Source organism: Lutra lutra, chromosome 8 (genome assembly GCF_902655055.1).
Source record: "Lutra lutra chromosome 8, mLutLut1.2, whole genome shotgun sequence".
NCBI classification, from domain to species: domain Eukaryota; kingdom Metazoa; phylum Chordata; class Mammalia; order Carnivora; family Mustelidae; genus Lutra; species Lutra lutra.
Window position 1 is genome coordinate 20,660,085 of NC_062285.1, and position 17,253 is coordinate 20,677,337.

Here is a 17,253-nt window from a genome sequence, read left to right on the forward strand (position 1 = left end):
AAACCATGTGAACTCTCTGGTGTGGGGTCTGACTGGGGAGGGCCTGAGTGAGTTCTGGGCACTGGGAATGTTCTATGTCTGGATCTAGGTGTGATTACTTGGGTACATGGGTGTGTAAAAATTCAAGAGCTGTTCACTTAAGATTTGTTCATCTTGTAATCTGTCAATAATATCAATATAGGAGAAATAAAAGAAGAACTTGGTGTGGGGAAAAAAAGTCACACACACACACACACACACACACACACACACACACACAAAGGGAATATTGCTCAGCCATAAAAAGGAAAAAGGAATGCAATCTTGCCATTTGCAATGGCATGGATGAAGCTTTAGCATCTAAGGCCAAGTGAAATAAATCAGAGAAAGATAAATACCATATGATTTCACTCATATGTGGAATTTAAGAGACAAAACGAAAAAGCAAAGGTGGGGGGGAGAGAGAAACCAAGAGATGGACTCTTAATTACAAAGAAATGATGGTTGGGAGCTGGCAGCCGCCCCACCCTCCCACCCCACCCCACCCCACCCCCCCCCCCCCCCCCCGCCCCGTGGATGGGTGAAACAGGTGATGGAAATTAAGGAGAACTACATTATACACCTGAAACTGATGTAACACTGCATGTTAGTAGGAATTAGAATAAAAACTTAAAAAAAAGTTGTCTTTCAATTCCTGATGTACATCTTTGATTCAGATGTTAATAATACAAAGACTTAGAGACTTTATTTCACTTGCACGGAAGAAGTTTTGAAACGGATATGCTGTTTCTTTAATATCAGAGTGGTTAATTGCTGTAAACACAATGAGCCAGTTTCTCAATATGATGACAACATAAGAGGAAAATAATATTTTGATCTTGAACTCAAGTATATTTGGAATAACTTGAGTACCTGAATTTACTTTTTCAACTGTGAAGTTTATTAATTCTACACCGAAAACAACTCTTCCCAATAGAAACTTAGAGTTCAAATTGCAATGTGAAATGTAAAGTTCACACTGGGTATTGAAAACTGATTATAAAAAAGAACATAAATATCTCAATTTTATATTTATTACATGTTGAAATGAAGTCTGCATATATTGGGTAGAGAAATATACCAGAAATAATCTCATCTATTTAAATAATCTCATCTATTTTTCTTTTTGTATAACTTCTGGAAAATTTTTAAGTTACACATGGTTTGCCTTATGTTTCTACTGGACAGCCTGAATACAGTGTTCTAGACACATGAATTAGTTCAAGTTAACCAATTGTACAGCATACCTCTACATGCTCACTGATTTTTCTGTTTAGTATCTTTCTGAGAGAGGTGTATCAAAATCTCCCATTTTAATTATGATTTGTGTATTTATATCTCTGTCTTCTGGTCATTCTGCAAATTTGTAGTTATATTTTTAAAGATATATTATAAAAGACACCTATTTAGAATGGCAATCTAAGTTTAGTGTAATAACAATCTTCTCATTATAAAACAGTCTTTTTTTTTTCCTAAGGATTTTACTTATTTTATTTGAGAGAGAGAGAGAGAGATTGTGAGCAGGAAAGGGGGAAGGGACAGAGGAAGAAGGGAAGAAGCAGACTCCCTACAGAGTAGGAGCCTAAAATGGGGCTCAATCCCAGGACCCAGAGATCATGACCTGAGCTGAAGGCAGATGCTTACTGACTGAGCCACCCAGGTGCCCCTTAAATGGTCTTCAGTCTCTGGTAGCATTTTTGACCAAATGTCTATTTTCTCCAATGTTAGCACTGTCAAACTGCCTTTCTTGTTTTGGTCTCTTAATGACATAAATTTATTATTTTTTTTTTATTTTGTTGGCTTAAGTTTTTTTTTTTTTTTTATCATACTATTTTCAAACTTGCTAAATCTTTTTCATTTACAGTGCTTGTCTTGTAAGCACCACAGAGCTGGGTTTTGTTTTGTGTTCCCTTTTATCCAGTCTCTGACTTTAGTATTTAGTCCACACATATTTAACTTAAATATTACAACTGTATAATTTGATGTACCTTCATACCAGTTTTTCCTGTGTTCCAACATTTTTAATTTCTTGTTCCTCCTTCCATCCTTCTACTGAGTTAGTCAAGATTTTTTTATTACACTTTCTGCTCCACTCTATTATCTTTTAATTTTAACCTCCTTTTAGAGATAGAACGTTCTCAATTTAATTATGTGTTAAAAAATTCACTTCTCACCTACGGAATACAGGAGTCTAAAATAAATTTACCCCTTTCCTACTTATTTTTTACAACAATCTTATTGAGATATAATTCATATACCATAAAGTTCACATTTATAAAGCACATAATTCAGAGATTTTAATATCACCGAGTTGTGAATCCATTAACACTGTTCTACAATACGTTCATCACCCCAAAAAGTGACTTCCTATCCATTAGCGGTCACTGTACATTCCACACCCCGCCAGCCTGGGTAACCATGTACTTACTATTGTCTCAACAGATGTGCCCATTCTGGACACTTCAAATCAGTGGAATTAGAACATATATGGCCCATACATGTATATTTTTCTTTCCCTTTTTTAGCTCTGCACTAAAAGAAGAGTCTCTGCAATCATGTTCTTCTCTTACACCCCAGTGATTGCTTTACCCTTTTGGCATTGATTATTTCTAGTAATCCAATAATCACAGAGAACATGCACAAACTCTCGAGGGTTTATGTTTCTTAAGACAGTGGAATGTTCCCTCCCCAATATCGTTTTTCTTTCTTGTCTTTAACTGGTGATTTGCAAATCATCTCCTCATGAAACCTTTATTTCTCATTCTGGTACCAACACCCTTCCAGTCACCATGACACTGAATCTGGGAATCAAACATTTCCCTGCCAACCATTTGCTCCGAATTATTAAGTCTGTATGTAATAAAACGAAAGTTTATCATTCCTCCATAATGGCTATAACCACAACTTTACCTCTGCTTGATGAAATTCCGGGCAGCTCAAACATTACCTTTTTCATCAGACTTTTCTTCCTTGTGCACAATCCAACACGGTACCTTCTTTATGGCCTTTAAATTCTGTTTTAAATGATACCTAATTTTTAAAATCTGTCTTATCTGTACTCCTAAATTTTAAGATTCTTGCATCTTCTTTTGTTGCTAGCATAAAACATTCCACATAACTCGTGCACAAAAATCTCTCTTAAATTTTAACATGCCTTCACAAGTAATGTATCTTAGAGAATATCATGTTACAGTTTTCATATTTATGAAGCAGTCTATGTAGTGACCACATTCTTATAAAAATTTGACTAGATACATAGAGACAATTCTGAGAAATAGCAATGATGATACAGTGTTTAAAATCTAAAATCTGAACCCAAGCCTTATTATCCCAGAAATTGCATTACTGTATTGTATTTTTATGCCACAAACAAAAATACCCCATTTTAAGTTGCCTAAAGAAATCATCTATATGTACTCTCTTTGACTCTTACAATGGTAGAGTTTTAAGAACTCTTTTTAATTATTTTATGCCCAAATAATGAGGAAAATGAAATTACTTCATAAAAGTGAAAACAATTATCAGTAAATAATAAAGTATCCCAATTAAAACAAAGTTCACAGAACAAGTATACTTCTGAGAGCATTATTACTTGCACTTCCTTAATTTAATTTTTATTACTTTTAAAATCTAACCTTGTTATCAAAATATAATGCTATTAAAATACATACGATAAAGTATAATATCATAAACTTAAAGACACACAAACGTATATAAAATATGGGTTGAAACACTATCTATGGTGTCACCAATAAAACTAGATCACAAAATGCATTCTGTATGTTTCACAGAATCACTAACATGAGATTAAATACCTGATTCAGAGCTTTCTATGAGCCGATATAAACAGGGAAGCATGAACAGTGATACTATTCAGAGCCTCAAAGGAGCACAAAACCAAAGCACCTTCATTACCCCTTTGGCATCACTGAATTTCTACAGTGGCAGAACTGTAGATGGGCTACACACACACACTGTTGATGGGCTACACTTCTCAATGCAGTAGGATGTTGATAATGGTGAAAAGTTATCAGAAGCCCACTCCTGTATGAGAATTGGGGCAGGAAACTGTCTCTGGAGCTGGTGTTTCAAGTTACCTGTATGACACTTGGATATCGGTAGCTTTTAACTGTGTCTCCAGGTAATTCTAAGAGCTGCCAATTTGAACCATCGGATCTCGACTAAACAAATGAGACCACAGAGTGTGGTTTCCAGACTAGCAGGAAACCATGTCACCAGGGAACTTGTTAAAAATGTAAATTCTTAGGGTCTACCCCAGACCCACTTAATCAAAAATTCTAGAGTGAGCCCAAGATGCCTGTGTTTTAACAAGCTCTCCAGGCGATTCTGATGCATGCTTGAGAAGCGCAGAACTAAAAAATCCTCAGCAAAGCAGAATGAGATCACCTTGATTGGCTCATATCCACAGATTCTGGGGTCGGGACATTAGGAAAGAAGGCAGGCAAGAACGGTTTGGGGCACTGGACATTTCCTGATGACTGCTTTCTCTCCAGGTCGCCATCACTAACACTTCTCTCATCTTCTCTGCTCTTTCTTGAGAACTATTTATAGACTACCGTTTTTTCTCTCTTCCCATCTCCTGTGGCATAAAACTGCAATCAAATCATGTCATAAATCTTGAAAATGCTTAGTTTTTAAGCGAGAGAGATGTATGAGAAGATGGAGGGCTGCATTTAAGAGCACAGACTTTAGCATAGGTGAGATCCGGATTTCAAGGTTCCTGCTCTCAAGCTTACTAAACGGTGGGGTCACAGGCAAGCTGGTTAACATCTGAACTTTGATTTGCTCATATGTAAAACAGGGATAATTATACCACCCCCCAAAACTTCACTGTGAGGACTGAACGTGATCACACAATAAATACACAGTTAGTACTGCTTTCATTTTGAAGATGCTTCATTATATGAAAGCCACTCCTGTTTATTTATCAGACCTTCCTGGTGGCTTTGTGTAATCAGAGAGGACACGGGGAAGACACACACCTACTGAAATGTCACAATTTACTTATAAACCTGGCATTTCCCCCCATTTTCATCAATATCGTTCACTTAACTCTTGTTCTTTCAAACAGGCAAATTAAAGGTAGGTTTTAGATATAAGCCATAGACATAATTTATTTTTACTTGACTTAAAGTTTACTACTGATACATAAATCACCTGAAGCCTCTAGAGAAAACAATTTAAAGTAGAAATAATTCTTTCCATTAGCCAACACATTTATATTATCTATGAATTGGTAAGCACATTGGTGTTAGTAACTATTATGTATAAGACTATGCATACTTTTAATAAATGCATTGAAAGGTTTTGCATAGGTACCTTTTAAATAAATACTAGAGTCAGTCAAAGGAGTGAGATCTATTCATTAATGCATGAAAAAATAATATTATGTTCTTTAGTATGTCATCTTCTATCCTTTGGCTATTTAGCCCATAAAATAGAACAAAATATAAACAAAGCTTTTTTTTTTTTTTTTTTAATCAGCTATCTTTTTTGATAAACTAATTGGATCTGCCCCCTGGATAACTAAGGCAAAACTACTCTTCTTGGATAGTAAGGTCACTAAAAACTTGAAGAAAATTAGTTCCAAATAGCAACCTTGCTGAAAAAAATCCATGAGATAAAGGAACTATACTTCGAATTTCATTATGACTGCAGTTCTAAGAGACAGACTTTATAAGATCAATGTAAACAGTACCTTAGAGAAAAGGTCTGTGCCAGATAGCATTACTAAATGAAAACTACCTTTGCTCCTAGTTTATGATTTAATTCAAATACCATACAACTCTCAGGAACAATTTATGTTCTTAATGTCAGAGGTATTTGGATGGCTGCATTAAAGTCATATCTTCCTGCAAATAAATACCTGTTTATTTATTTTTATTTTTTAAAGATTTGAGAGGGAGAGAGAATGTGTGTGTGCACGTGCGCACGCACACACACGAGTGGGGGAAGGGGCTAAAGAGAGGGAGAGAGAATATCAAGCAGATTCTGAGCTGAGTGCAGAGCCCTTTGTAGGGTTCGATCTCACAACCCTGAGATCATGAGCCAAAATCAAAATTCAGACGCTTAAAAGACTGAGCCACCCAGGCACCTCTAAACATCTTTTTAATAGGCAAAACACAAACACTAGATTTAAGTAAAAACCTTCATTCCATACAGAAAATGCACTGTCCTCCCTTGTATTTCTGTGCCTACTTAATGGATACACAACAAACAGAGAAGATAATAGAGCTTTCTTTACTGCTCTATTAAAGTTCACATGTACTTTTTTTACACTAAGCCTCATGTAGACTTTGTTAACTTCTGCTCAATTTATTTCAGTATCTCAAAATCCCCAGAAAAGTTGAAATTCAATCCAGTGAGTTTCTTTTAAATGGATAGAATTTTAAAAACCCACTTTTATGGTACTCCTTGGTGACTGAAAATACTAAACTAAACTAATAATGTTTATAATGAAGATTAAAATGCCAAATTGAAAGTAGAACTAAATCAAGCAGGTACAAGCAAAGAAATGTTTTCATTAGAATAAAAGTATCTAAGAATGCAGATTACAGTAAAAGATGCATTTGGCTAAATTTTAGGAAGCTGCTTTATAATGTAAACTCAAAAGAAGCATATTCAAAGCACAAGGGCTCACTTCCAAGTCTATAGTAGCTTGGATAAAAAAAATCAAATAACCCAACCTGAAGGAAATGGGGTGCCCAGAGGCTGGGAATACTCTTCAATAACAAGGCATCAAATTAGAATTAGAGAAGCATCACAGATGACATAGGTCAGCAGTAACCCTAGATACTTTGTTGCTATATTGCAAGAAAAGTTGGTTTTTGAACCTGGCAGAGCTAATTCTGCAAGACGGAAACAGCCAGTTGTTTCTGAAGGGAGAGAGTCCCATGTCGCAGCAAACTAGTAAGGTATGTTGGATGAATGTAGTCATATGCATTCATTGCTGGGTGAACAGCTGTAAGCAGGTGCATGGTTTAATGAAGGGGCAACATAAAAGCAGATCCTGGCTACATGTGACAGAGAGAGCCTTGCCTTTGATGATTCTACTCAACATGGACATCATTAAGTACTAGCAATAGAAAGACACCAAGGTCAGGAGGTAGATTTTGTTATCCAGGGCTATGCATCTTTCAGTGAGAAAGTATAGTAAATTAAAGCAGACTGCATTTATAGGCACATCTTGGAGATACTGTGGCTCAGTTGCAGACCACCAAAATGAAGCAAATATCTCAATAAAGCAAATCAAATTAATTATTTTTGTTCCCCACTGAATATAAAAGTTATGTTTACACAATATTGTTATCTATTAAGTGCACAATAGCATTATGTAAAAAAAAAAAAAACACACAGTGTATATACCTTATGCTTAAAATTACTGAATTTCTAACAAATGTTAACCATCATGTGATCTTCCAGTGAGTTGTAATCACTGATCATAGATTCATATAACAAATCAAGTAGTAATGAAAAAGTTTGAAATACTGCAAGAATTACCAAAAGGTGACACAGAGACATGAAGTGAGAAATGCTGCTAGGAAAAAAAAATTTTGTTAAATAGCACCAAGAGACTTACTCAATGCACAGTTGCCACAAAACTTCAATTTGTTAAAAAAAAAAAAAAAAAAAGTGTGAAGCACGATAAAACAAGGTATGCCTATATTAAAAGGTGTCAAACCGATTAGTTATTAAGGAAAAGGAGGTGTTTTTTCTCATAACATTTACCAAAGTTGTCAGATGAATTAAGGACATAATTGCGAAACACTGAAACTACTACAATAGAAAATATAAGTGAATTTTATATGTGAACATTGATATAGAAGGCCTTTCTAAGCATAAAAGATGGAGTGATGTCAGCAAGATGGCAGGGAAAATGGTTCTTGTTTAGTCCCCTCAGAGAAAGACCAACTAGCAACTCTCCATAAATAAGGCACATTGGTAAGAATCCCAGAGCCAGGGGTGAGGCTGAAGTACCCCCCCCCCCCGCCTTGGCTCATTTTTTTAAAAATGCATTTTAAGGGTAAAAGGCGCAGTTTCACTGTGATCCAATCACCCCTTCCCAAAGCCAGTCCAGCATGGCACCAAGATGTACCCCCAGGAACCTCTGGTTTCTCCAGTGTGAAAAAGAGACCAAGGTGGGCATCCAGCTTCCCCAGTGGTACAGGTGCTTTTAAGGATGGCCACTTAGGTCTCATCTCACAGGACTCACTGGAGAAACAATTGGAGTTAGACATCCAGATATCACTGACAGAGAGAGAAAAGGAATCCATAATGCAGGGATCATGGTGAGCTGTGGTCCTGCTGGTGGTACTACCTGAGCAGAGATCTTAGCCAGTGACCCTTCCCATTTGTAGAACCAAAATGATCACCCCCTCTGGCCAGGGAGCTCAGTTGGCTAGATTTGGGTCTGGGTCCCCAGCCACAGGGCCCTAGGTACAGCCCATTCTATAGCCTGCCCACACATGGAAGGAAGTCTGCAACCCCACCCAACGTGAGCACTGCCTCTGGCCCCACCCAGACAGGGAGCCTAATCAGTGAGCCCTGGGAGGTCCCACAGCCTAGGCTACGGCCCCACCCAGACAGGGAGCCAAGTCAATAGCCCTGCCCAGCTGTTAAGTGGAGACTATAGCTCTGCCTAACTAGGCACCTGAATAGTGACCATGGGCAGCCTCGGAGCTCAGCATAGAGTATTGCCAGGACACAGAGCATAGCCAATAGTCCTGTCCATCACTGGAACGAACCTAGCCCACAGCTCTGCCTCATTGCTGAGCACAGCCTGAGATTCCACCTAATGCCAAGAGGTCTTACCTGAATGCTGAGTCATGCCAGAGACACATCTAGATGTGGAGAACGGCCTGCATCCCACCCAACCAGGCCCAACTGTAGACCCACAGTGGTATGAAACTGATACCAATAAGAGGAGGAAAGTTGGGAAATTCACAAATATATGGAAATCAAAACATGCTTGTGAACAAACGATGGCTCAAAGGAGAAATTAAAAAAATATCTTCATACAAAATTTATGGGATGCATTAAAAGCTGTTCTAAGAGGAAAGCTTACAGTTATAAACACCTACATTAAAAAAAGAAGGATCTTGGGCGCCTGGGTGGCTCAGTGGGTTAAGCCGCTGCCTTCGGCTCAGGTCATGATCTCAGGGTCCTGGGATCGAGTCCCACATCGGGCTCTCTGCTCAGCAGGAAGCCTGCTTCCCTCTCTCTCTCTCTCTCTCTCTGCCTGCCTCTCTGTCTACTTGTGATCTCTCTCTGTCAAATAAATAAATAAAATCTTTATAAAAAAAAAAAAAAAAAGAAGGATCTCAAATAAGCAATCCAACTTTACATGTCAAGGAACTTGAACTAAGGTCAAAGTTAACAGAAGAAAAAAATAGTAAGATTAGAGCAGAAATAAATATAGAAAAAGAAAACAAAAGAAAAAACCAACAAAACTAAGGGTTAAGTTTTGAAAAAGGAAACAAAATTGACAAACCTTTCACTAGGCTAACCAAGAAAAAAAAAAAAAGAGAGAGAGAAGACTCAGATGAATAAAATTATCAGTGAAAGATGGATATTACAATGAAACAACACAAGTCCAAAATATGAGAAGAGACTATTACAAGCAATTGTATACCAACAAATTGGATAATCTAGAAGAAATTGATAAATTCCTAAAAACATACAACCTACCAAGACTGAATCAAGAAGAAACAGAGTATCTGAACAGACTGAGAATGAGTAAAACTAAACTTAGAGAAGAATATGGTTGGCAGACATAGCCATGTACAACCTGAAAATTTTGAAATGTAAAAACATTATAAACCAATAAAAGGCCAAGAAAAATTGGGAAAAATCTTTGCAAAATTCATAACAAGTAAAAAAAAAATACCTTGAGGCTTTAAAAGATCATGTAAGTCAATAAGAAAAATAATAACCACTACCTGTTGAAAACCAAGCAAAGAGCACAAATAGGAAATACAGACACACATACACAAAAATACAAACGGAAAAGGCACACATACACACAAACTTGATTACCCTGATTAGAACTGAAGAAACAGAAAAATATATATTTAGCTGCTACTTTAACCCTATTTTACAATTTGAACTGTGAAAAAGATAAATACTCAAGAGTTTTGCAAGCATACAGAAAAACAGACGTAGTCATGCATGGCTTGCAAAAAAAGGTACATTTTTGAGGAATAATTTAAAATTGTAAATCAAATGGTTAAAAAATGAATAATAAGATAAAAATTCTACTCTATTTTGTTTACTCTTAGGATATAATCTGCAATGCGTTCAAACCTGTATATAGTTCAGTAAACACTGATTAAATTTGTGTATAACCAAAATCAACTCACAAATCAATAGTGAGGAACTGAATTAGTGAATCATGCTGCATCCACTTAACGAGATACCATTGGCCCATTAGTATTAGTGAATTAGTGAATAGTTGTTTACAGATTATATATAAAATTAAAAGCAGATTAACTGAAAATATGGTTTTTATTTATTGTATTAATTGAAAGCAATGTAGTTGATTATGTAGACATATACACACATAATACTTTTATCATGATGGTATAATTATCATTGATGTGATTTATCTTTCCTACTTATATTCAGACATTTTCCTACAATAGAGACCGATTCCCTCTTTTGTGGTAAAAGGAAAAGAATTGTTGTAGAAATTAAAAAAGGTAAGAAATTCTTCAGGGAGTCAGTATGTGGTCTTTACCAAAACTATTATCTTAGTTCATCTGCATTATCCAGTAACAACCAAAAATAGAGACCTCCTTCAAGTATTATTAAAGACACATACACAACCAAGATAGAGCTGAAGGCTTGGTAACTGAACCTCCCAGTGGGCCTCTCTTTCAACAAGTTACGTGTTCTCCCAACATTACGTATTTGTTCATGCATATGATGGTCCTACATGTGATTAAGTTTTCTATCCTTTCTAGATGCTCAGAAAACACATGCCTAACGTAATAAATTATGGGCCTAGCCAAGGCTACCTCCACATCTTTCAGGCCATAAAGCTCTGGGATGTTTCCTCTAGATTGTGTCTAAAAATAACAGTTCTGTGCAGGAACTAGAATAAAACTACATTGTTTTTTTTCATTTTAACATAGGTAAAGGAAAAGCATATTCAAAAATTATACAATGAAAATGAATTTCTAATATCTGAATGCAGTTACAACCATAATATAATATTTTTGGATTATTAAACAGTGATCTTTGATAACAATGTAAAATCATACACTGCATGACAAATTTATCCTTAAAACTTCAGCTTGCAGATAGCAAATATACCACCTAACCACTGTGGATCTGTTATTTTAGGTACAGTGTGCAAGTGTGACTTTCGGCAAAGATTTTTCTCAAATTCTGTAATTTTAAGCCACTGTAGTTAACTTTTAAAATTACTTGCCAAGCTAAAATACACTGGAATAAAATTAAAATTAAAGTGATTTAATTTACTTCATTAACACAAATTATTAATGTATGCAAATATACAGAATAGGTGCTTAACTCAAGGACAATGTAAAGAGGAGCAATTTTTTCCTGGGCTTTAGAGGTCCAGCCACGTTTCATATTCAGTCCTGTGGCAACACGGCCAGAAATGCCGCTTCCCACAAGTATTATAACCATTAAGAGAAAATTATTACAGTTAATTTAGATTTTGACTGTTTGCACTTTTATTTTTATTTCAGCAAAAGTGTTACTAAAGCCTGGTATTTAACCATTATTCCAGACTGATAAAACTGGATCTTTTAGAAATTATATTGAGAGAGTGTTAAAGCATCTAAATTGGCCTATAAAATACTAGCTTAACTTCTTACCAAAGAAGGCTTGGAGAAAGCAATAATTCTAGTATTTAATGTCTAAGAGATTAAAGCTTTGGAAATTGTTATTGTTGCAGAGCAGAAGACATTAAAATATTTTCAGTTTTACTGAAGCTTTTATCCACATTTACATCCAGCACTCAGATACATGATGATATGCACGGTTATGTCACAGGACAGTTCACATTATTTATGTGGCTTTTAGTTTATAATGATGTTAAGCCTGCACGAATGCATTACGTACGCTGGAAGGCAGGTGCACTTCCAAGAGTGGGGCTATAACTCATTTCCTCCTGAAAGACGAGGACTAGTGTTGAGAAGTAAAAGGAAAAATCTAAGAAAAAGTACTTCTACTTTACAAATGACAGACTTAAGAAACGGTATTCTACCTAATCTGCATTTTTAATGAGATAGTTCATATTCAAATAGTTTCTCAACACTTTGTAAGCAAACTAAATTCCAATGTATTTTAAAGTACCTGTCTTCTCCAGATAGGCAAAAACATTCTGAGAAAATAAAGTGCTGGGGATTATACAATGAATGGAGCAATGTAGAGGGTGTCTTGAAATTACATGTCTTCTAGATTAACTGAGGGTAAAGATATTTTCCTGTTTTGTTTTGTTTTGTTTTTTTGTAGATTTTATTTATTTGAGAGACAGAGAGGGAGAAAGTGAGCAGGAGGGACAGGGAGAGAGACTCTGAGGCAAACTCTGGGCTGAGTCCATCCCACGACCCCAGGCTCCATCCTGACCCCAAGATCATGACCTGAATGGAAACCGAGTCAGATGCTCAACTGACTGAACCACCCAGAGCCCCTGAGGGTAAAGATATTTCTTGCACACTATTTCTCAATTATTAACAGTTACTTTTCAAGACACAAATTTCGTATTATTTTTAAATGTAATAACCTTAGAACAATTTTTTTGTCTTGAAACATTTTGTACTTTTTTTTAATTAGTCACTAGATTTAGAGAAAAATGAATCTGCTCTGACCAAAACTGGAATAAGGAATTGAGAAAGCCAACCTCTATCTTTCAGCAATACCTTCCCCACTTCCTGCCATGGAGGCATCTAGGGACGAGGTTCTAGAACCTTCTAGGAATTACACTAAAATACAGATTCCCAGATGTACTCCTTGAGATTTTGAATCAAGTGTTTTGAATCTGCATTTAAATATATTGTATGTATATATAAATTGACAGTGGCCCCAATCACCATTTCGAAAAACTTCCAAAAGGCTTCTGTGAGCACAGTTAGAAATCACTAATCTGGAATATATTTCCCTAGACATCTTTCCATATCAACAATGAAGTGTGGAGAATTTAACTTTGCCTGAGGGGATGATTTTATACTCCAGATAAAACTTAATATTAAACCTTGTTTAACCAACAGATGGGCATTTAGTCCAAAAAAATTTTTAAAAATTGACTTAAGGGCCAAGAACTCAAGACTTTGCTCTCCTTGGCTTGTTGCAATAAAAATAAATAGTAAGTTGGATCAAACGAGGCCTCCTTCGAGGAGATAAAAACAATTATAAATTCATGGTACTTAGCTACATACCAATTTACATGCTATGGTAAAATTGCCTGAGCTAAAAGACTAGGCTAATTAAACCAAATCTGGAGGTCAGAGTAAAGAAGTCTGAGATCATATAAAACTACAAACAGGGAGTTCAGTCAGTTGAGCACCCAACTCTTGGTTTCCACTCAGGTCATGACACAACAATTCCAAATCTACAATATTCTAAACATATTTAAATTTGAATTAGCTTCAAAGCCTAGGTGTTAGGCAATCCAAATATCTTAATTCAATGTTAAGCAATTAAAAAAAATTCTCAACTGACTAGGACTAATGTTCTTGCTGAGTTCCCCAGTAGTACCCGGTATGCGAATGGTTATAAGCTCATTTTTCTTCTGAGTTTTTTTTTTCTTCTTTACTACATTGTGTTTCTTTTTCCAAAACACTAAGAAAATAACTTTTCAACTAAATGTTCCCTGTCACTGTATAAGTTAAAGGAAATGGAAATTTCACCCAACCCCAATCTCAAAAGAATATGCAAATCGCAACTGATGGTATTTACACTGAAAGCAATTTACTTTATTTCACCGGAGTATCACTGAGAACAGTTGATTTCTATGTGCCTTGATTTCAATCCTAGGTAAAAATCACACCTAGGTGCCCTTCGTTGGGCCTTGCGGAGCAGAGTGTAGAAAGAATCCATTCGCCAAGCCCTGTGCCAAGGCTGTGGCTGCATGTCCCCAGCCCGAGAAAAAGAGATACCTTTTTCTAAGTCTTCATATGAAAGAGCTGAATAAACCAGTGGTACTCTCCACAAAGTGAAAACTAAAGATATAACCCTTTCTTTAAGCTACATTTCGGATACTTAGGCTTATGAGGCCATGAAAGCGTGAAGACCAAATGGTAGAATGTCCCATGGAACATCGCTTCTTTTAGCTTTTACCACAACATTTTCATCATGAATCACACATATTAAGATGTTATCTGAGGGGCACCTGGGCAGCACACTTGGTTGCATCCGACTCCTGGTTTCAGCTCAGGTCATGATTGCAGAGCCGTGGAACTAAGGCCCGTATCAGGCTCTGCACTGAGCGTCAAGTCTGTTTGAGATTCTCTCTCTCCCTCTGTCCCAGCACCCCAACCCCCAATTTCTCTCTATACAGAATAAATAAATGATTTTTTTTTAAAGTTGTTATCTAAGACTTGACTGCACAATGAAAACTTCCTGACATATTCCCACACCACCATTACTTTCCTAGACTTTTATGGCTTCATTAAGTATATGAAGTGAGAGAATATTTTGAAATATACTAATGTGCTCTTTTTCTTTTGCAGTTCTGATTTTTACCAACCTGAGCCTGAACCCATGTCTGCTTTTAGGAGAGGTGCTATCACAGAATGTGAAGACGAAGAAAGAACTGGTCCAGAGCTTTTTGATTTTCAAAATTGGGTTTTGAAAACTATTTCAAACACAATGGGCTTAAAAACCTGGCTTTAAATTTCTGGAGCCAAACATCTGAGAGAAGAAAAGCATTTTCTAAGTTAGAAAAAGCTTCCTTTTGAATCTTGGAACACTGAAAAAATAAAATGGAAAAAAAATAGTCAAAGAAAGAAAGGAAGGAAGGAAGGAAGAGTGAGCCTCCCTTTAAATATAAAATAATAAAATTTGGAAAATGGAGCTTGGGATTTACTATAAACCACTGAGTAGGATGGATATATGATGCATAAAAACTACTCCTTAGGACAAAGTAAAAATGTCAAACCTTCCTTGGCTGCAGAAGGAGCCTAGAGAGAGGGGAGAGGACAGCTAGGGGAGATACAAGCTTTGGGACCATCACTCCCTTTTCCAGATTCATTGTCATGTAGAGCACATCTATTAAACATTATCTGACTACTGAATATTATTTAAGGACAACTAGGTGGCTCAGTCCATTAAGCAACTGCCTTCAGCTCAGGTCACGATCCCAGAGTCCTGGGATCGAGCCCTGCATCAGGCTCCTTGCTCAGCAGGGAGCCTGCTTCTCCTTCTGCCTCTGCCTGCTGCTCCCCTTTCATGGGCATGCTTGCTCTCTCTCCCTCTCTCTCTCTGTCAAATGAATAAATAAAATCTTTAAAAATTTTTTCTTACTTAAAATATATTTTTTTCTTGCAGCCTATAATTATAAAGCACAAATATATAGGTTCTAATCATCAACTAATTCACTCAACAAATAATTATGGAGATTCATTATGTACCAGTCATTTAGAAATAATGCAGTAAAGAAGGAAGCCGCAGACCCTGTGATTCCTCAGAGACTGAACAGTCTACGTTGGGGATGGGCAAGGCAAGGAGAGAGACAAGGAAATTAAAAGCCAACTCTTACTGTGCTTTTAACATGCTACCATGTTTCTATTCATACCTTTACCACATAGAAGGTAGATTCTAGTCTGCCTTTTTTTTGGTGGAAATACAGATTATTAAGGCAGCGTGGTTTACTTGGATGTGCCAGAGAAACTTCCTGAAATTGCCCTTTGCTTTTCTATGAGTCAGAAGCAGCCCACGGAAAATCTGTAGAGGGAAACCTCCACAATTCACTGCCAACTGTTGAAAGTGATCTAAACACTCGGTCTTCATATCTGCCACTCTATATACTTTGGGCAACATGGTTGCTAATGTCGAAATCAAATGATGGTAAAACTGGAACCATTTCAACGAAATAAAACAACAAAAGAGAGATCAGGAAACCAGAGTAAAAATGTCAGCCCAGAAGGTATTATGGCTCTCTTCAAGCACTAGGTCATGTCGGCCAGGGCAACGACGGACAGGCAGCAGACACACCACTGTTAGTTTTCTTTGAAACAGAAGCCACACAAGGAGAGCTCTTGAAGGTGTGAAGGCATAAAGGTTTTGAAGACATTCTCTGTAATATAAATGGGGATCCCCTTGCTGTCTTCAGTAGTACTTCCATGAAACCCTTAAAAGGAAAGAACCCTTAAAAAGAATGGGATCTGCTAAGAAGGAAGCACTCAATATATCTGTGGCCTATAAAACAGGGAGAGGTGTAAGTTATGAAGCCTTGAAAAGGAAAGACCAAAATAAATGACAATGAAGATCAAAGACTGGAAGAGAAGGGAAAGGGGTGAAGAGAAGGAGGAGCTAAAAAAAAAAAAAAAGAAAAAACAGATAAAAGATTTGGACAGGGGAAGGAATGAATAGATAATTCTATTTTTTAATTTAAAAAAAATTTTTTTTTAATTTTTTAAGGAGGCTTCAAGTTCAACATGGGGCTTGAACTCACGACCCTGAGATCAAGAGTCACATGCTCTACTGACTGAGCCGGCCTGGCATCCCTGAATAGATAATTTTAAAACAACATATTAATAGTACTTTTCAGTGAGTAGTTATATTACAAATTATTTTTCTTATTTTTCTTATATTTTCTTTTCTCTAGTTTCTATGACTTTTATGAGCGTTCACAGCCTTTTCTATTTTTTTTAAGATTTTATTTATTTATTTTGAGAGAGAGGACAAGTAGGGTAAGGAGCAGAGGGAGAAGCAGACTCAAGTGGGGTGAAGGGCAGAGAGAGAGGGAGAAGCATACTCTCTGCTGAGCAGGGAACCCACTGTGGGGCTCCATCCCAGGACTGCGGGTTCATGACCTGAGCTGAAGGCAGACTCTTAACCAACTGAGCCACCCAGAGGCCCTGATTCACAGCTTTTTTTCAACTGAATGGCTGTATTTTTTTTTTTCTCAATTTTATATGAAAGAGTACACTTAGCCCATTTAGTCTGTAATTTCATCATTCATTGGCTTAGGGTAAGACAGTATGGCAAGAATTTGGGAACTGCTTAACACATAGTTCCTAAGAG

General features: G+C 36.7%; 1 protein-coding gene across 3 annotated transcripts in view; it reads right to left on the reverse strand.

The window, feature by feature from the left end:
• MALRD1 (MAM and LDL receptor class A domain containing 1) overlaps nt 1-17,253 on the reverse strand; it is a 763,597-nt gene that overhangs the window by 509,994 nt on the left and 236,350 nt on the right. The gene's annotated exons all lie outside the window — the stretch shown is intronic.